Genomic DNA, 22619 nt, shown 5'->3' with positions numbered 1-22619 from the left:
TTCTAGCCCAGATGATAGTTCGGGTTGGGCTCGGGCTTCTCTTTTTCAGGATTTCAAGGGCTTTCAGGCTTCAAGTCCGGTTTGCATGTGGAAATACTGAAAAGTGTCATTCAGGCTGGGCTTTAGGGCTTTAGACTTGCATTTTGGCCGAGCTCGGGCTTGAGAAGGTAGTGATTTTTAGGCTTCAGGGAGAGCTTGGGCTTGGAGTTTGAGGGTCAGGATTTTGCAAGCCTAACCCGACCAATGATCAGGTTTACTCGGCATACACCGTCCTCGCCTCACCCCAAATTTTGTCCTGGCCAACAAAAGCATTGACCTCTTCGACTCCATGTGTCTCTCCAAATTTTGTCCTAGCCAAGGAAAAAGGTTGGGCCCAAAGGGAAAAGGGTATAATCATCATGTAGGAAAACCCGCCCCAACGTGTCAACTCAATATCATCGCTTATAGTCAAAAGGCACTGGCGGAGGAACCGAAGGGGCTTAACAAGGCTCTTTTCTCATCAAGGGAGGGAAGGCATTCGAAGCTGCACCAAGCGACTCCTTGCTATGGATGTGAAATCAAATAGTAGACCACCAAGAAAACCTTAAAACTCCCTTTATTACAGAAGGCTTAGGAATACAAAATAGTATTATCATAGTGGCACCCACAGATTTGACAGTCCTACTGAGTTCTGGTGGCCAAACCTCAACCCCCCCCCCCAACAAAAGAAGAGGAAGACACGCACACGTGGCCGGCCACAACATACTCGATAGGGGAAGGACCTTGATCACTGTGAACTATCACCTTGGGAGATTCCTGAAGGGTGTTAAAAGAAACCACATGAACCGACAAGGGTACGTCAATCATTGCTAGTAAGAAATCCATGGACATATGCTAAACCGAGGAAGCCACATCACCTTCAACTTGGTCGAGAAGCGAGTTGATCTGATGAGAGGCAACTTCAACTGTTCTGGATATAGCTCACAAATGAAGGGTCCTTGAAGGAATAAGGCCCTCATCCATGAATCGATTAACGAGGAGGTCATGGAGAATGAGATAGGCCACTAGCAGCTAAAGACGAGTCGAATGAGCCGCAGTCCAAGTCTCAGGCGATGAAAAGCCTCACCGACCTCCTGATCGTGCTTCAGTCGGTCCTCCCATGGGAGTCGCACGGTGAGCCTAGGAGTCTAGGATTATAGTTGAAGTTGAAGGAAATAAGCCCTAGAGGCAATAATAATGTTATTATTTTATTTCCTTACATCATGATAAATGTTTATTATTCATGCTAGAATTGTATTATCCGGAAACATAATACTTGTGTGAATACATAGACAAACCAAACGTCACTAGTATGCCTCTACTTGACTAGCTCGTTGATCAAAGATGGTTATGTTTCCTAGCCATATACATGTGTTGTCATTTGATTAATGGGATCACATCATTAGGAGAATGATGTGATTGACATGACCCATTCCATTAGCTTAGCACCCGATCGTTTAGTATGTTGCTATTGCTTTCTTCATGACTTATACATGTTCCTATGACTATGAGATTATGCAACTCCCGTTTACCGGAGAAACACTTTGTGTGCTACCAAACATCACAACATAACAGGGTGATTATAAAGGAGCTCTACATGTGTATCCAAAGGTAAATGTTGGGTTGGCGTATTTTGAGATTAGGATTTGTCACTCCGATTGTCGAAGAGGTATCTCTGGGCCCTCTCGGTAATGCACATCACATAAGCCTTGCAAGCATTGCAACTAATGAGTTAGTTGCGAGATGATGTATTACGAAACGAGTAAAGAGACTTGCCGGTAACGAGATTGAACTAGGTATTGAGATACTGACGATCGAATCTCGGGCAAGTAACATACCCATGACAAAGGGAACAAAGTATGTTGTTATGTGGTCTGACCGATAAAGATCTTCGTAGAATATGTAGGAGCCAATATGAGCATCCAGGTTCTGCTATTGGTTATTGACCGGAGACGTGTCTCGGTCATGTCTACATTGTTCTCGAACCCGTAGGGTCCGCACGCTTAAGGTTTCGATGACAATTATATTATGAGTTTATGCTTTTTGATGTACCGAAGTTTGTTCGGAGTCCCGGATGTGATCACGGACATGACGAGGAGTCTCGAAATGGTCGAGACATAAAGATTGATATATTGGAAGCCTATATTTGGATATCGGAAGTGTTCCGGGTGAAATCGGGATTTTACCGGAGTACCGGGAGGTTACCGGAACCCCCCGAGAGGTATATGGGCCTTAGTGGGCTTTAGTGGAAGAGAGGAGAGGTGGCCAGGGCTGGGCCGCGCGCCCCTCCCCCCTAGTTCGAATAGGACAAGGAGAGGGGGGCGACGCCCCCCTTCCTTCTCTCTCTCCTTTTTCCCCCTTCCCGAATCCTATTCCAACTAGGAAAGGGGGGGAATCCTACTCCCGGTGGGAGTAGGACTCCTCCTGGCGCGCCCTCCTCCTGGCCGGCCGCACCCCCCCTTGATCCTTTATATACGGGGGCAGGGGGCACCCCTAGACACACAAGTTGATCCACGTGATCATATTCTTAGCCGTGTGCGGTGCCCCCTTCCACCATAATCCTCGATAATATTGTAGCGGTGCTTAGGCGAAGCCCTGCGATGGCAGTACATCAAGATCGTTACCATGCCATCATCCTGACGGAACTCTTCCCCGACACTTTGCTGGATTGGAGTCCGGGGATCGTCATCAAGCTGAACGTGTGCTAGAACTCGGAGGTGCCGTAGTTTCGGTGCTTGATCGGTCGGGCCGTGAAGACGTACGACTACATCAACCGCGTTGTGCTAACCCTTCCGCTATCGGTCTACAAGGGTACGTAGATCATGCTCTCCCCTCGTTGCTATGCATCACCATGATCTTGTGTGTGCGTAGGAATTTTTTTGAAATTACTACGTTCCCCAACAGTGGCATCCGAGCCTAGTTTTTATGTGTTGATGTTATATGCACGAGTAGAACGCAAGTGAGTTGTGGGTGATATAAGTCATACTGCTTACCAGCATGTCATACTTTGGTTTGGCGGTATTGTTGGACGAAGCGGCCCGGACCGACATTACGCGTACGCTTACGCGAGACCGGTTCTCCTGACGTGCTTTGCACATAGGTGGCTTGCGGGTGACAGTTTCTCCAACTTTAGTTGAACCGAGTGTGGCTACGCCCGGTCCTTGCGAAGGTTAAAACAACACCAACTTGACAAACTATCGTTGTGGTTTTGATGTGTAGGTAAGATTGGTTCTTGCTTAAGCCCGTAGCAGCCACGTAAAACTTGCAACAACAAAGTAGAGGATGTCTAACTTGTTTTTGCAGGGCATGTTGTGATGTGATATGGTCAAGACATGATGCTAAATTTTATTGTATGAGATGATCATGTTTTGTAGCCGAGTTATCGGTAACTGGCAGGAGCCATATGGTTGTCGCTTTATTGTATGCAATGCAATCGCACTGTAATGCTTTACTTTATCACTAAGCGGTAGCGATAGTCGTGGAAGCATAAGATTGGCGAGACGACAACGATGCTACGATGGAGATCAAGGTGTCACGCCGGTGATGATGGTGATCACGACGGTGCTTCAAAGATGGAGATCACAAGCACAAGATGATGATGGCCATATCATATCACTTATATTGATTGCATGTGATGTTTATCTTTTATGCATCTTATCTTGCTTTGATTGACGGTAGCATTATAAGATGATCTCTCACTAATTATCAAGAAGTGTTCTCCCTGAGTATGCACCGTTGCGAAAGTTCTTCGTGCTGAGACACCACGTGATGATCGGGTGTGATAGGCTCTACGTTCAAATACAACGGGTGCAAAACAGTTGCACACACGGAATACTCAGGTTATACTTGACGAGCCAATCATATACAGATATGGCCTCGGAACAAGGAGACCGAAAGGTCGAGCGTGAATCATATAGTAGATATGATCAACATAGTGATGTTCACCAATGAAACTACTCCATCTCACGTGATGATCGGACATGGTTTAGTTGATTTGGATCACATAATCACTTATAGGATTAGAGGGATGTCTATCTTAGTGGGAGTTCTTAAGTAATATGATTAATCGAACCTAAATTTATCATGAACTTAGTACCTGATAGTATCTTGCTTATTTATGTTTGATTGTAGATAGATGGCCCGTGCTGTTGTTCCGTTGAATTTTAGTGCATTCCTTGAGAAAGCAAAGTTGAAAGATGATGGTAGCAATTACACGGACTGGGTCCGTAACTTGAGAATTATCCTCATTGCTGCACAGAAGAATTATGTCCTGGAAGCACCGCTGGGTGCCAGGCCTGCTGCTGGAGCAACACCAGGTGTTATGAACGTCTGGCAGAGCAAAGCTGATGACTACTTGATAGTCTAGTGTGCCATGCTTTACGGCTTAGAATCGGGACTTCAACGACGTTTTGAACTTCATGGAGCATATGAGATGTTCCAGGAGTTGAAGTTAATATTTCAAGCAAATGCCCGGATTGAGAGATATGAAGTCTCCAATAAGTTCTATAGCTGCAAGATGGAGGAGAACAGTTTTGTCAGTGAGCATATACTCAAAATGTCTGGGTATAATAATCACTTGATTCAATTGGGAGTTAATCTTCCAGATGATTGTGTCATTGACAGAATTCTCCAATCACTGCCACCAAGCTACAAGAGTTTCGTGATGAACTATAATATGCAAGGAATGAATAAGACTATTCCCGAGCTCTTCGCAATGCTGAAAGCTGCGGAGGTAGAAATCAAGAAGGAGCATCAAGTGTTGATGGTCAACAAGACCACTAGTTTCAAGAAAAAGGGCAAAGGGAAGAAGAAGGGGAACTTCAAAAAGAACAGCAAGCAAGTTGCTACTCAAGAGAAGAAACCCAAACCTGGACCTAAGCCTGAAACTGAGTGCTTCTACTGCAAGCAGACTGGTCACTGGAAGCAGAACTGCCCCAAGTATTTGGCGGATAAGAAGGATGGCAAGGTGAACAAAGGTATATGTGATATACATGTTATTTTTGTGTACCTTACTAATGCTCGCAGTAGCACCTGGTATTTGATACTGGTTCTATTGCTAATATTTGCAACTCGAAATAGGGACTACGGATTAAGCGAAGATTGGCTAAGGACGAGGTGACGATGCGCGTGGGAAATGGTTCCAAAGTCGATGTGATCGCAGTCGGCATGCTACCTCTACATCTACCTTCGGGATTAGTATTAGACCTAAATAATTGTTATTTGGTGCCAGCGTTAAGCATGAACATTATATCTGGATCTTGTTTGATGCGAGACAGTTATACATTTAAATCAGAGAATAATGGTTGTTCTATTTATATGAGTAATATCTTTTATGGTCATGCACCCTTAAAGAGTGGTCTATTCTTATTAAATCTCGATAGTAGTGACACACATATTCATAGTGTTGAAGCCAAAAGATGCAGAGTTGATAATGATAGTGCAACTTATTTGTGGCACTGCCGTTTAGGTCATATCGGTATAAAGGGCATGAAGAAACTCCATACTGATGGGCTTTCGGAACCACTTGATTATGAATCACTTGGTACTTGCGAACCGTGCCTTATGGGTAAGATGACAAAAACACCGTTCTCCGGTACTATGGAGAGAGCAACAGATATATTGGAAATCATACATATAGATGTATGTGGTCCGATGAATGTTGAGGCTCGTGGCGGATATCGTTATTTTCTCACCTTCACAGATGACTTAAGCAGATATGGGTATATCTACTTAATGAAACATAAGTCTGAAACGTTTGAAAAGTTCAAAGAATTTTAGAGTGAAGTTGAAAATCATCGTAACAAGAAAATAAAATTCTTACGATCTGATCGTGGAGGAGAATATTTGAATTACGAGTTTGGTGTACATTTGAAACAATGTGGAATAGTTTCGCAACTCATGCCACCCGGAACACCACAGCGTAATGGTGTGTCCGAACGTCGTAATCGTACTTTACTAGATATGGTGTGATCTATAATGTCTCTTACTGATTTTCCGCTATCGTTTTGGGGATATGCTCTAGAGACGACCGCATTCACGTTAAATAGGGCACCATCAAAATCCGTTGAGACGACGCCTTATGAACTTTGGTTTGGCAAGAAACCAAAGTTGTCGTTTCTGAAAGTTTGGGGCTACGATGCTTATGTGAAAAAGCTTCAACCTGATAAGCTCGAATCCAAATCGGAGAAATGTGTCTTCATAGGATATCCAAAGGAAACTATTGGATACACCTTCTATCACAGATCCGAAGGCAAGACTTTTGTTGCTAAATTCGGAAACTTTCTGGAGAAGGAGTTTCTCTCGAAAGAAGTGAGTGGGAGGAAAGTAGAACTTGACGAGGTAATAGTACCTGCTCCCTTATTGGAAAGTAGTGCATCACAGAAACCTGTTTCTGTGACACCTACACCAATTAGTGAGGAAGCTAATGATAATGATCATGAAACTTCAGAACAAGATACTACTGAACCTCGTAGATCAACCAGAGTAAGATGCGCGCCAGAGTGGTACGGTAATCCTGTTCTGGAAGTCATGCTACTAGATCATGATGAACCTACGAACTATGAAGAAGCGATGGTGAGCCCAGATTCCGCAAAATGGCTTGAAGCCATGAAATCTGAGATGGGATCCATGTATGAGAACAAAGTATGGACTTTGGTTGACTTGCCCAATGATCAGCAAGCAATTGAGAATAAATGGATCTTCAAGAAGAAGACTGACACTGACGGTAATGTTACTGTCTACAAAGCTCGACTTGTCGCAAAAGGTTTTCGGCAAGTTCAAGGGATTGACTACGATGAGACCTTCTCACCCGTAGCGATGCTTAAGTCTGTCCGAATCATGTTAGCAATTGCCGCATTTTATGATTATGAAATTTGGCAAATGGATGTCAAAACTGCATTCCTGAATGGATTTCTGCAAGAAGAGTTGTATATGATGCAGCCGGAAGGTTTTGTCGATCCAAAGGGAACTAACAAAGTGTGCAAGCTCCAGCGATCCATTTATGGACTGGTGCAAGCCTCTCGGAGTTGGAATAAACGCTTTGATAGTGTGATCAAAGCATTTGGTTTTGTACAGACTTTTGGAGAAGCCTGTATTTACAAGAAAGTGAGTGGGAGCTCTGTAGCATTTCTGATATTATATGTAGATGACATATTACTAATCGGAAATGATATAGAATTTCAAGATATCATAAAGGGATACTTGAATAAGAGTTTTTCAATGAAAGACCTCGGTGAAGCTACTTACATATTGGGCATTAAGATCTATAGAGACAGATCAAGAGGCTTAATTGGACTTTCACAAAGCACATACCTTGACAAAGTTTTGAAAAAGTTCAAAATGGATCAAGCAAAGAAAGGATTCTTGTCTGTGTTACAAGGTGTGAAATTGAGTAAGACTCAATGCCCGACCAATGCAGGAGATAGAGAGAAAATGAAAGATGTTCCCTATGCTTCAGCCATAGGCTCTATCATGTATGCAATGCTGTGTACGAGACCTGATGTGTGTCTTGCTATAAGTCTAGCAGGCAGGTACCAAAGTAATCCAGGAGTGGATCACTGGACAGCAGTCAAGAACATCCTGAAATACCTGAAAAGGACTAATGATATGTTTCTCATATATGGAGGTGACAAAGAGCTCATCGTAAATGGTTACGTTGATGCAAGCTTTGACACTGATCCGGACGATTCTAAATCGCAAACCGGATACATGTTAACATTAGACGGTGGAGCTATCAGTTGGTACAGTTCTAAACAAAGCATTGTGGCGGGATCTACATGTGAAGCGGAGTACATAGCTGCTTCGGAAGCAGCAAACGAAGGAGTCTGGATGAAGGAGTTCATATCCGATCTAGGAGTCATACCTAGTGCATCGGGTCCAATGAAAATCTTTTGTGACAATACTGGTGCAATTGCCGTGGCAAAGGAATCCAGATTTCACAAGAGGACCAAGCACATCAAGAGACGCTTCAATTCCATCCGGGATCTAGTCCAGGTGGGAGACATAGAGATTTGCAAGATACATGCGGATCTGAATGTAGCAGACCCGTTGACTAAGCCTCTTCCACGAGCAAAACATGATCAGCACCAAAGCTCCATGGGTGTTAGAATCATTACTGTGTAATCAAGATTATTAACTCTAGTGCAAGTGGGAGACTGAAGGAAATATGCCCTAGAGGCAATAATAATGTTATTATTTTATTTCGTTATATCATGATAAATGTTTATTATTCATGCTAGAATTGTATTATCCGGAAACATAATACTTGTGTGAATACATAGACAAACCAAACGTCACTAGTATGCCTCTACTTGACTAGCTCGTTGATCAAAGATGGTTATGTTTCCTAGGCATAGACATGTGTTGTCATTTGATTAATGGGATCACATCATTAGGAGAATGATGTGATTGACATGACCCATTCCATTATCTTAGCACCCGATCGTTTAGTATGTTGCTATTGCTTTCTTCATGACTTATAAATGTTCCTATGACTATCAGATTATGCAACTCCCGTTTACCGGAGGAACACTTTGTGTGCTACCAAACGTCACAACGCAACTGGGTGATTATAAAGGAGCTCTACAGGTGTATCCAAAGGTAAATGTTGGGTTGGCGTATTTTGAGATTAGGATTTGTCACTCCGATTGTCGGAGAGGTATCTCTGGGCCCTCTCGGTAATGCACATCACATAAGCCTTGCAAGCATTGCAACTAATGAGTTAGTTGCGAGATGATGTATTACAAAACGAGTAAAGGGACTTGCCGGTAACGAGATTGAACTAGGTATTGAGATACCGACGATCGAATCTCGGGCAAGTAACATACCGATGACAAAGGGAACAAAGTATGTTGTTATGCTGTCTGACCGATAAAGATCTTCGTAGAATATGTAGAAGCCAATATGAGCATCCAGGTTCCGCTATTGGTTATTGACCGGAGACGTGTCTCGGTCATGTCTACATTGTTCTCGAACCCGTAGGGTCCACACGCTTAAGGTTTCAATGACAGTTATATTATGAGTTTATGCTTTTTGATGTACCGAAGTTTGTTCAGAGTCCCAGATGTTATCACGAACATGACGAGGAGTCTCGAAATGGTCGAGACATAAAGATTGATATATTGGAAGCCTATATTTGGATATCGGAAGTGTTCCGGGTGAAATCGGGATTTTACCGGAGTACCGGGAGGTTACCGGAACCCCCCGGGAGGTATATGGGCCTTAGTGGGCTTTAGTGGAAGAGAGGAGAGGTGGCCAGGGCTGGGCCGCACCCCCCTCCCCCCTAGTCCTAATAGGACAAGGAGAGGGGGCGGCGCCCCCCCTTCCTTCTCTCTCTCCTCTTTCCCCCTTCCCGAATCCTATTCCAACTAGGAAGGGGGGGGGGGGGAATCCTACTCCCGGTGGGAGTAGGACTCCTCCTGGCGCGCCCTCCTCCTGGCCGGCCGCACCCCCCCTTGATCCTTTATATACGGGGGCAGGGGGCACCCCTAGACACACAAGTTGATCCACGTGATCATATTCTTAGCCGTGTGCGGTGCCCCCTTCCACCATAATCCTTGATAATATTGTAGCGGTGCTTAGGCGAAGCCCTGCGACGGTAGTACATCAAGATCGTCACCACGCCGTCGTGCTGACGGAACTCTTCCCCGACACTTTGCTGGATCGGAGTCCGGGGATCGTCATCAAGCTGAACGTGTGCTAGAACTCGGAGGTGCCGTAGTTTCGGTGCTTGATCGGTCGGGCCGTGAAGACGTACGACTACATCAACCGCGTTGTGCTAACGCTTCCGCTGTTGGTCTACAAGGGTACGTAGATGATGCTCTCCCCTCGTTGCTATGCATCACCATGATCTTGCGTGTGCGTAGGAATTTTTTTGAAATTACTACGTTCCCCAACAGAAGTGCCTCCTCGCTGATAACCGTGGCCATTTGGGTCTGGGCGGAATGTGCAACAACTGTGTCCACTCGGAGGGCGCTCGCCTAAGCATCCGCCTAGGTCGGGGCCAGACAATGAGACACAAGCGACTCCTAAGGGAAAAGAAAAGGGCATGAAGATGAGTGCATGCAAATGAACCTAAAAGGCTTATATGGGCATCACTTGGACCATTGGATGAAGTCGTGATGGTTTGGGTGGTTATCGTTGGGACATCCCCAACTCCGAAAGGAGGGAAATGATTTGATGAGCTAGTCTGGTCCCCTCCAAAATTGATGACAAAATGTCGTCCTCTACCAACACTAAAGCTGGAAAAGCAAAAAACGGTAAGACAAGTAAAATCGTTAAAAGTTGCTTGTGATGATCGACAAGATGAAAGAGGAGAAAAGAAAGGATCATCGGAAACCAAAGACGAAATGGTGGCACTTGAGAAGACATTCGTCGATCAAGCCCATGCTATCATCACTCTTTTCCTTTGCCTCTTCCTTCTTACACTCCTCAAATAAAGAGAGGACGATAGATAATTAAAGCTAAGGCATGGCTACATAATTTTGGTAGAAGTTGGTGTACATATATTAGAACAAAGAGAGAAAGTCTTAGGCAGGCTAAAACTCATCGACTCTCCTAATGATGATGAAGACCATGTAGTCGCTATGGGGTCAGGGAGCCCATGGCAAGGCTCCAAGGATATCCTAGGTTGCGAGATATCCACCACAGGCAGTGATACAATGGTATCTAATGGCCACTCAACATTCCCCTTTTCTTGTTGAAGGGTTCAAAACCTTCTCTCCTCTACCACCTAATGTATGAAGCGTCGAGGACTAGCGACTCACACAATGGTTGCTTTCTTGATTGCATAAGTAGTTCTTCCAAAATAACACTCCCATACATCTCCAAATCTTTTACCACGACAATTATTTCATGCAATCCCACCTCACTCCAAACTTAATTGGCACTTTTACAAGTGGACATAAGATTCATGATGTGTCTATTTGCTAAATTCTTTATACCAGAAACAATACCATGTAGAGCATACCATAGGATTTGTTGTATCTTGCTGGGAATTTGAAGTTTCCACATAATATCCCACACTAGGTTGGTTGTAGATGATCCTTGTCCGTCTCTAGTCTATGCTCCATATTAGTGTTGCACTACGACATAATAAGCAGATCAAACATAGAAACTATACGATTTTGTGTGGCCCTATGTCATAAAGTCCTCGTTCATGTGTAAACTAAGGGGAATGCACAAAATTCTTTTTGCATCCAAGCTAAGAAAAATATCCCCAATCAGTAGTTCATCCCATTTTCATGTGTATGGATCAACCATCTCATCAATTGTTTGCAATAATCTTTGACCCATAAAGTTGTCACTTTTCTAGTTGAGCTACAAGGCACCCAATGTCCCTCCCAAATATTTATGTTGTTTCCGAAACCAACTCTCAAGATGTTTCCTCTCGTAAAAGTGTGTACAACAGAAGTAGTACGCAACTATGTAAAAGAAGATCCCCTCTTAGGTCCAACTTTCAATAAATTTTCACTAGGGTAGTACTTAGCCCCTTAGGACCCTGGAACATAAGGTTTCTGGTTTAGTAATCAACATCCAACTCTATTTTGCTAACATTGCAAGATTATGCATGCAAAATCCTGAAACCCACTCCCCCATTCTTCTTTGGGGTCCATATTTTCCACCAAGCCCACCAATGCATTCTTTTTTGTTCATATGTATCTTCCGACACACCACCATAGCAAAAATTTGTGAGAAACTGAATGACAACCTTTAGTAAAATTTCTTTCCCTACACCAGATAAAAGAAATCCCTCCATACTTTCAACTTCAATAATTCTTTCAACAAGGTGTATGAAACTGCACCCACCATTGCAGGAAGGAAGAGATAGTTATCAAAAATATCCTTAGTCATGATACTTATTTTAATGAAAACTTGGAACTTAACGCCAACATTAAAATTTTGGACTAAAATAATTACTACATTTAGCTTCACTAATCATTTGTCCAAAGCTTTTCACAATATTGATGAAGAACTTGTCGCAATGATATTGCACTAGTCAAATTTTACTTCATAAGGATCCAATAATCATTAGTAGAAAGTAAATGAGAAACTAATGGTACATTTCTACACACCCTTACACCTTCCATGCGACAAACCTATGATCTAATAAACTTGGCAAACCCTCTGTGCATATTCAGAACAAATAGGGGGATACTGGATCTCCCTACTAGAGTGGGTACGATTTTTTCAGTATAGATCATTAAGTCTAACCTTGTAATTAACTGACTTCACACACGCCATCGACATGTCAAGAATTTCTTTATGAAAACCTAGCCTGAGTAGCATCTTCTCTAGAAAAGCCCACTCAAGTAGTCATAATCTTTATGTGTGTCTAGTTTATAGCACAATAACACTCGCGCATTTCTTATTTCTTAAGCATATGCATACATTCATAGGACACTAGTATGTTATCGGTAATAAGTCGTCCAGGAAAAAATGCACTTAAAATATGGAATATTATATCATCAGAACATGCTTCAATCTTACAGATATAATTTATGATATAACCTTATATAGCACATTTCCTACACTAATGTTCCTAAATTGGATAATTTAATTTGGACTTTCTACCTTAGGAAGAAGAACGATGACAGGGTCATTCTACTCCAGAGGTATCAAGGTATCACGTTCTCACTAATTACTGCTAGAACTTTGTCACAAAGTGAGTCCCATATGCCAACATTATTAAAACTATTGCAAGAAAACATTTCGTAATGGGGCTTTCATATTACAAATAGAAAATATATCCAATTTAGTATCATCTACCAAATAAGGTTTTCAAATTTCATCATTCATGTCCTGAGAAACATGAGGTACAACCTCTCCAGAATAACCAATTCAACATCATCAACTTCAGTACTAAATAGGCTTGAAATTTAGCTTGACATCATTCAATTTAGATGAGCTATGCCTTCTCACAAAATTCTATGCACACATGTTAGGCCCTTAATTTGATTTTTTTGCCTTTTGGAACTTGCTAAATTATCAAAATAGCTGATGTTGCAATCTCCAATTTTCTTAGCAATTTTCTCTAATTATTTAGCCCTACTATAATTTTTGTTGTTCAAAAAGACCTATATCTCGAGCAAGAGCTCTTTCTACTGAGCTAGATTCTCGTCTTTGATGGAAGTTCTTGTAATTCTCTCCAATTCTCTTTGAGCTCCTCTAAGCTTCTTTCATTTAATTTTTATGACAACTATATCCCACATATGAAGTATTTTGTGAACCAGAGCCAAATTTTCCACCTAGCTCCCTCATTTGAATTTTGGCCCAGTCCCAGACCAAGCCGCTTAAGCCACCTCATGAAAATAGGCTTCCTTAAACTAGCATGCCTCAAATCACATCACTTTCAACCCATGGTTCTCATCATTTTTTTGCTTCACCCCAGTGCATCAAAGGCGGTGGATTGTTTGGCCTACTATACTCCAAATTCTCTAGCAGAACACCAGCAAACTTGTCATTCCACTTCTTATTTGTGAGCGCATGAACAAGTCATTTAGAAATTCTTCCTTGGTGGCACGTGTATCGATTACCAACATAACCAAAATCTGAGAGGTTGTAGTCTTGTACAACATCCCTAAATGCTTACATGAACTTCTTCATATGTGAATTCCCTTCCTCTTTTTCAAAAGGATACATGATTTCATTCAAGTCACCCAAAACCATCGACAAGATGTCAAAATGAAGTGAAGATCTCTGAGTCTCTGCCATGTCAAATGTTGTCCATCCACTTTGGCTCACCATGCATGCATGTGAATTTCCATATTTTCTCCTACCCACTATCGATTAAAACATTGATATAATTTGATTTCTTGTGCAGAAATGAGGTTACTACTTATTTTTTCTAGAGAAGTAACAAATCACGACTTCTCCTATCAGTACGAAAAATTTCTTTATGATTCATCTTTAAGCATCGACGAAGAGATTCGGTCGACCAAGAAATGAGATGGGTTTCAGGCAAAAAGGTGATGTCTCCTCCGTTCACTACCATCACAGCTTTTTGGAGGCCCCGATAGTTCCATTTTCATTGTTGGAGGCAATCCCCCTCGAAGGGGTCAATGATGGATCATTTTTATTTTCATACGGAATCTCACATCCTGGCATCTTTGCCTCTTCGTGTCTTGAATTTTCTGAGGTGTACTAAGCAAGCTTTTATCAACCTGACTTGTGTCAATGTTTTCAAGTATAAGTACCTTATTAGACACTATCCTAGTTGTAGCCGGCGGTGGATGACCATACTTCAAGAAAGTGTTGTCCGACCCAACCAACCTCTTCCTAGCTCCGAGTGCATTGTTTCCATTACCATCCTCAAATCTTTATTCTAATCTATACCCTTATATTCTCGTTCACAGAAAATCCTAGGCCCTCGGCCTCTTCCACATCATGTACCTCTACCTCTAGCATCACCACCATGACCTGCATTTTGCCAAGTTCCTCCAAAATAAATAAAAAAAACCAGCATTAGCCAATCATCCAAATATATTTTTTATCATGCATTCCTTCACCACATTATGTCACAATGTGTCCCATCATGCCACAGAAGTCACAATAATCTAGGAGTTTCTCTCATGTCACCATATGCTTCACTCTTTCGTTAATCATGATTGGAACAAAGCGAACCAGGGGAACATTCACATCCAAGTAAACACAAGCTTAAATAAACTTGAATGTATTTGTTTTACGATTTTACCTTCATTCACAAAAACTTTAACTGATGGGCATCCAACCTTCTTTGCAACCCTCTTTTCCGGTTCCTTCTTCTTCTTCAGTCCATCCGATAGCCCAAGAATTTATGCCTAGACTGGGATTTTATCCAGCTTGTACTGGAACATGTTTGAAAAGCCATTGTACCCCTGAAGAACAATGGCATCTACCTTAAAGAGACACGAGCCCCCTTCCATCACATGTTTCCAGTCACAAAGTCATTGGCATTGGACCATAAAAAATCATCCAAGGACCTTGAAAGTTACATCTTGCGCCAACTATGCTATTCACACAGATTTCATCATTGTAGCATGGCTAAATTTTTTGTTGTGTGAACCCTAGAAAAGGCCAACCATCTGATGTCCTTTATCGAATCATCTAATTTGGGCCCCGATTAGTATTTTATCCATCTTGTACTATAGCATGTTTGAAAATCCACCATACCCCTGAAGAACAATGGCATCTCCCCTAAAGAGCCACGGGTCCTCCTTCCATCACATGTTTCCAGTCACGGAGTCATTGGCTTCGACCATAAACAAATTTGATCCAAGGACCTTCAAATTTACAGCTTGCACCGATGACCATGTTATTCGCATGGATGTCATCATTGCAACATGGCTGGATGTTTTATTTGTATGAACCCTAAAAAGGGCCAACCATCTAATGTCCTCTACCAAATCATCCAATCCTCTAAGAAATCCATATTGGTTCCTTCTTAGGTAGGCACAACCCTTCCAAATGATTTATAATATCAATGTATTTCGCGCCTAGATCATGGCCAAGAAGAGTAATTGGTCGATTGGCCAGACAAAGCAAGGAGGAGGAGGCCACTTGCATCACGAGCGAGAAGTATCGTCTAGGGGCAGGGGTGTGGTGCACTTGTTAAATGATTAGTAATTCCAAGAACCAATTGTGCTCTAGTGGTAATAATGAAGGATGTGGCTCAAAGCCATCCGGCCAGGAGTGCAAGATGCAGACTGAGGATATGAACTAGTACTTCTTTGATGTGCCACTACACCGGGAGGACACTGCCAATAGCATAGATGGTTGGTTGTGACAGCCTCCTTTAGAAATTTATCATGAATGTATGAATTCAAAGAATTTTCTTCACGTGATTTCTTGCAAATTTAGTAGTGGGAAAGTATATCTTAGCATTGGTTTAGTTGAATTTGAGCTACACATTTATGTAATTCATTTTTTCTTGAGGTTCACAATGGATTGGTAAAAAGAAGGAATGTACCCAAGGAGCTTTATCTATCAAAACTATGTAGAAGTGAGAATGGCCTTATTGCAGTACCCGTTGATGCTAGCACATATGGTAGGGTTTCCCCTATGCTCCTGAAAATTGGCCATGTACTGGAGATGAATGGCATTGGAAAGTGGTGGGAAATAGATCTTCTAGGAGTGGGCACTGGTGCGATAGGTAAACGATTTCAGCAAGGACTTAGTAGGTTCTGAAGTTTAATAGTTTTCCATGCAAAAGATGCAAAAATAGTATAAGGTTATTTTTTATATTTAGCTATAGCATTGCACCAACCAAAAAATAGCATTTGAATTATTCACATTTTATATGGTTGATTTAAAAAATGAATCGCTTCGGCGTTGCTGATTTATGTTGTGGAACCAACTTTGCACAGGTATCTTAGCCCACCCTCACGTTTTTTTGTTGCTGCTAGAAAAAGTATAATACTGAGAAGTAAGCAAGAAGTTACAAAGTTTATCAAGACAACATTTCCAGATGTTGAACCCGACACATTTTTTTCTATGTTTATATGGAGTATTTGTGCTAAAGGGAGCATGAATCAAAAAGGTTAGTCCTTTCTATTGCACTTTGACATTAAATGTTAAAAATGTATTCACTGGACAAGAGTATGGGTACTAATGTTTCTGAAGTTGATGTCCTTGTAAATATTGGGATATTTGAAGTTGTGAGGACACCAACAACCATAAGAACATGTACTGAAATTAATGAGTAGGTAATTCTTATATGTAGATATTTCATTGTAGTTTACATAATGCAACAAGACTAACAATCACTATAACACATTCCATCTAATGGATGCTTTTATAAATTGTAAATATGATTTATTTTTGTATCTCCCGACCGAGTCGTTTCTTCCATATTTGGGTCCTTAGATTTTTTATTTGAACACATGTATTGATATTTTTGGAAGAAAGTAACATGGTAGAACTAATTAATAGACACACATGAGGGTCCATAGATCTTCCATTTACTTTCCCTCTATGTACTAAATAACTTTATTGTTAGAGGAGCACTCAATATTCATCTCCATTCGGGCATTGGCTTACTGATATCAGTATTAACATTTATATCAAACATCTTTATGTTTTTGGTGGTTTGTTTCATATTTCAATCCAATTCTTTTCTTGCAAGTGTATATGAATTGGTTGCATCTGATATATTGTCGCGACTCTGCATGTTCTTTCTATACATTACACATTGTTGGATCTACATCATTGTCTTTGTTCATGTGTCCCACTTAATATACCTCCTAGATACTCCCTTTGTAAAGAAATATAAAAGTGTTTAGATCGGAAAGACAATGGTGAACATGGTTCCACGCGCACCCACGTGAATAGTAAATAAAAAATACAAGGAAAATTGAAAAAATCTATAATTTTGGGGTAACAAACTTGGTCGACCATTTTACTCACATGCGAAGTTTCATGAAGTATTGACACCCGTGGAATTCTAAGTGAATAAAATACAATTAGGACCTTACTATTCATTAAATTTTTTTTTTAATATAGCTTCGATTTTGTCATTTTTTCCCAGAATAACAAGGATGTAATTTCTTTGTGAAACTTCGTAGCGCGCATATCGGTTGACTAAGTATGTTACCACAAATATTCATTTTTTTTCTAGCATTTCTTCAAATTTACTATTCGTAAGGGTTGCACGTGGAACCATGTTCACCAAATTTACGTCCCGTTTAGATCACTTGATCTAAATGCTCTTATATTTATTTATGAAGAGAGTACAAGATAACCTATCGACGGAAGTTGAGCATTCGATTTATTGAAGTAAAAATAATATGGTCCAGAGACACTAACAATGCAAATAAGCATACAAAGGGAGAAAATAAAAAAATGAGAAAGAAGGCAACCCTAGCATGTTGTCACAGATTCCACTGTAGTTGCCATTATGAATTGAATATCTTTTACTATTATATCAGTTGTGAAGCCTTGGCACTTGTGTTTTTTAAGTCCGCATCTAATCCGGGAAGTTCTTTAAGCTATTATTTTTCAGTGGATGCACATGCTTGTTCACAAATATCTTGTATTATTTTTCATGATTAGTTTATATACATATTGTATTTTGGATGATGTGTCAATATTAGTGTATACATATACACATATCAGTTTGCATAACTTATCTTCTTCCCAAGTTCTAAATTCTAGCCGCCAGTACGATCCTTAAATATTCCCCGTGTGTACTCCTACTGCCACTGGTCCAAGTGACATCGAGCTTCACTCAGCTCATTCAAGCAGTGGTTTTCACCCTAGTGCTAACTCATATAAAGGAAAGGAAAACAATTTTACCCATCCAAGACTTTCATGCAAATTTTTATTAATCTTCCTCCTTAGTTTACTTTATATCTAACCTAGGGATTGCTTGAGAATTAATCTAGTACTGTAGAGACATCACATAAGGAAATGAGCAACTTCTCATTTGATATGTTAATTTTTTGGTGTTCTCTATGAAAATATATTCGGAAGCATCATTTATATTGCCTTTCCGTATTTGTTGTTGTTTCTTCATACATTGTCCATTTGTGTGTTGTTCTATAACAACTTAATATCTCCAGGAGCTCAACAAATGAGGGGCCTTGAACTTAAAACTCTCACTATGGATCCAACTGGAGAGATAAATGGAATAATTGAGCCATCATTAGCACTGGGTTATGATAACTTCTCTACATTTCCTAATTTCTATCCCGAAAGTTGTTGCATTATCTGCGGTAGAACTGTTGACTATTCCTTTCGAGGTTATAACTACATAAAGTGCGAAGCAGTTGTGGGTGAGAACAACATATGTGGGCATGTTGGGCACCTTGATTGTGCTTTTCAACATTTTTTTGCTGGAGCTGTTGGAGGAGGTACTCCCATGGACGTGCAATACTACTGCAGGCAATGTGATAACAAAACCAACCTGATGATGCATGTGTATAAGCTCTTGGAAACATGTCAATCTCTTAGATCAAAGGAGGAAATTAAGCCTATCCTAGATATGGGTTTAAATATCTTGAGTGGTTCGAGACAACCACAAGCAAAAAACTTGGAGAACTACATGGGATTAGTGATGTCAAAGGTGATGTGATTTATTTTATTTGCTCTTAGTAAGATAGACCCTAACTATTTCCACCCGTGATTGGTGCTGACACAACACTATGGTTGGATGGTCTATTGTTTATAATGCAGATTAATAGTAAGATTGAACGTGCTGGAGATTCGAAAATGGATCATGGTGATGGCATGGAAATACCGAGTGCAGGTGAACTTATTGTTTAGTGAACTGATAGTATGATATAAGTATAGAGCACAAAATCTTTTTCTAGGAATTCACATGTCATCGTAAAAGGTCCCAACCTAGTTGTAATTGTTGGGACATGTAGTTTTAAATGTAGTTTAGTATAATCCGACTCTATATATTATGCAAAAAAATTGATCTACGTGTTCAAACCCAGATGAGGTTTGTCCTACACAATACCATATTTAGAATGGGCAAGAAAATGCTTTGGTAGCCCCTATAAGTTGTAAATTGCTGGGTTTGGCCTGTTCTATAATAGTTGTTCTTTGCTATAGAAATGATCAATCCTCAAGTTTCTTGTAATCTAAAAGAACTATTTGGCTCATTGGTGTTCTATCATTGTTAGTTTTTCATTCACATATTGCTTGCGCATAACTTGGTCCGTTTTATTCTTATGGCTAATGCAGAAGACTTTTTCCCATCCGCCACCAATGCCACGATGCTAGGGGATGAGGAATATCCATATCAAATCAATCCACATGTTGATCATGAGCTGTGAGGTGCTGCTAAAGGTGTTCTAGGCCACACTTGAGAAGGAAAAGTTCAAGGACACATGCTCAAAGTTTCCAAGGGATTTGGGAAATAGTGGAAATTTCGTTAATGATCATTTCAAATTATCGATTGACTAGTTCAAAGTTCGAGTAGCATAAGCCTAGATTCCATAGTTTATTGTAAACCATACTCTGCAGTGTTATTGTACTATTGTATCTGCTATGTCTCCTTGTAAGCTGCTGGCACACCATATTAGCTTGCTCTAGGATAATTTGCCCAGTATTAAGCAACAATCGCTCCATATTTAGGAATATTTGCTCCAAATTTTTTAATTATTAATTTTAGACATTAAGAGTACATTCAATGATCATTATGTTGGTATCTTTTTGTATACTATGATTGTCAAGCATACATTACCATGTCAAGGTTGATGTCGAGGTATGGAAGCACTTTGGGAACCTAAAAAAGCAGTAGCACAAATACTATTTCCCTGCCTGCATTTGTTGTTCCAGTTGGCAATGAGAATGTTTCTACGGGGTTACCTTGTTGAAGCCATTGCTATGATTTTCTAGGACTTCCTTTAGGGTGAAAACCTAGGATCTCTCCTTTGGTGGTTGGATCCGGTGATGTCGACGCTTGAGTGCCATTCCCTTCCTTGAGGCATTGCTATTGGAGAAACTTTATGTTATCCTTGCGATGTTAAGAGATTGTTGGTGCGAATGGTCATTGTTGTAGTTTGTAAAATTGATTTTATCACTTCGGACACTACATAATCTACTCTATTTAGTGACAAAAACCCTCATGACGAAACATGAAATGTCGCCTAAAATCATTTTCTGTGACTGTTGGGGATATAACCCCGCGGTATGACCCACCCAGGATGGGCTGGGTTATACTGTTGGTGACTCAATAAATAAAAGGCTTGGATGGGCCTGAGAAGACATAAAGACTAGAGGCGGCTTAAGAGGTGGCCTGTTGAAGGCCCAAGACCCAGAGGTGTGAGCCGCCCGATGGTGACTTTCTTAGTAAGGCAAGGCGACTTAGAAACCATCTTGGTCACATTATGTGATCCGGCTTGGACTCTTGTAAGCCCAAGGCCTCGATCTGTGTATATAAAGGCGAGACCCTGTGGCGAGTGAACTCAAGTTACAATCAATCGATAGCTAGGTCAAGCGATTCTGGTCCCTCGTAATCGATATTCAATCAATACAACAAAAAACATGATGTAAGTTTTTACCTTGTTGTGAGGGGCCGAACCTGGGTAAACCTTATGCCCTTTGTCCCGTTCAACCCCTTCAAGCCAACCTAGGTTGTGATGGCTCCACACCTAAGTCTTTTCACAAGGGCATCTACCGTGATAAAACTACGAAAGTTGGTGCCCACCATGGGGCCTCAACATAGCGCTTTCGAGTTTTTGAAGGGCTCTTTCTCAGGGATCGAGAGATATGCCGTTGGCAGGATGACCAGGAGCCGCCGCGGCAAGCTTTACATCGACGATGCTGGCCGGGGCCCCGAGGCCGACTCATCGAGTACGGATACAGGGTCCCCTTTGGCGGAATCCACGTCTTCAATGGCAATATCGGCAGATCAGAACCTGAGCCGGACATCTGCACCGACATTGTCAAGCCGGCTCGGCGTGCGTGACCTGCCAGGGTTCAATCCGGTCGGAAGCATGTTTTCGTTGGTTTCACGCGAGACATGGGGTTTGCGGAAGGTTCTGAATTTGGAGGAGAGACGACCATCTATTCAGGTGATGAGTCCTCTACCGGAGAGATAGAATCGATCTATCAGCTTCAAGACGGCGGGCTTGGGGGCTACTCCGATGGCAACAATATTCTGTACCCCTATGAGCCGCCTTCGAGGGCTGCGATTTTCATGGCTGACACTGGGCCGACTCTTGATTCATCAATAGTCGCGGCTATGACATCCAGTTCAACTACGGCTATGACAGCTAGGGCTAGTGGCTTAAACTGGCCGCCGGCTCAGGTTTTATCCGAGCTTTTGGACACGTTAATGACTCTGTTGGCAACAGAGGTCACTACGGCGAATTAGGCGTAGCACAATGCAGAAGTTGCAAAGGTGCGAGATGAGGTGGCTAAGGCTCAGGAAGTTCTTAATGCAGAGAATACTAGGATGGCGACAAAGCGAGCCCTAATGGATGCCGAGTCACAGCGGATAAGGGTGGAAGCTTTCCGCCTGAGTCTGGATTAGAATGCATCCAATGTTGTTCTTCGAAGGAGACATCAGAGCCGCCTGCCTTCGCAGTAGGGGCGGAACCTTTTCAACATACCTGGGGCAGGAACAAGTAACCCGCCCGGCGTAACCCGGGCTGCTGAGGCGCTAGGGACTGGGGCGGCGACTCAACCCCGTTTGCCAGACCCACCTCGTAGGGATCAGACCCCACCTCAACGGGTTCCAACACCCTCTGGCCATTATTCTAACCCACTGGATAATATGATAGCAGCAAGACAGTTGGCGACTATCCCGATCGAGGGCGAGTCTCGGGTTGTAGTAGAGACCCAGAACGCTGTGGAACTTCTTCAGACGGCTGTGGCACAGCAGGCGGCTTATTCGTATAGTCGTGAGCGTGTTGACTCAACTCCCCTCCCAAGTCGAAGCTACAACTAGCGTATTAAGTCGCCGCCGGTTTCCAGCAGTGAGCGGCATCGTAACCAACCTCGCAATGATGACCCGCCCCATGATCATAATCCGTTGAACAATGCTTAGGCCCTTGTGGATCAGGCTAGAGCCCGTCGTGAGGCAGAACTGGCGGCTCAATTGGGGGCTCATCAGCAGTTTCCAGTGAACCCTTCGGCCTCATTGAAGCTAGGATGACCTCTAGGATAGTGAGAGT

The 22619-nt window shown here is 41.9% G+C and overlaps 1 pseudogene; it reads left to right on the top strand.

The window, feature by feature from the left end:
* Positions 1-10601: 10601 nt before the first annotated feature.
* LOC123101592 (uncharacterized) overlaps positions 10602-22619 on the top strand; it is a 40946-nt pseudogene continuing 28928 nt past the window's right edge.

This window comes from Triticum aestivum, chromosome 5A (genome assembly GCF_018294505.1).
Source record: "Triticum aestivum cultivar Chinese Spring chromosome 5A, IWGSC CS RefSeq v2.1, whole genome shotgun sequence".
Taxonomy (NCBI): Eukaryota; Viridiplantae; Streptophyta; class Magnoliopsida; order Poales; family Poaceae; genus Triticum; species Triticum aestivum.
This window is presented reverse-complemented; position numbering and strand designations above follow the sequence as displayed.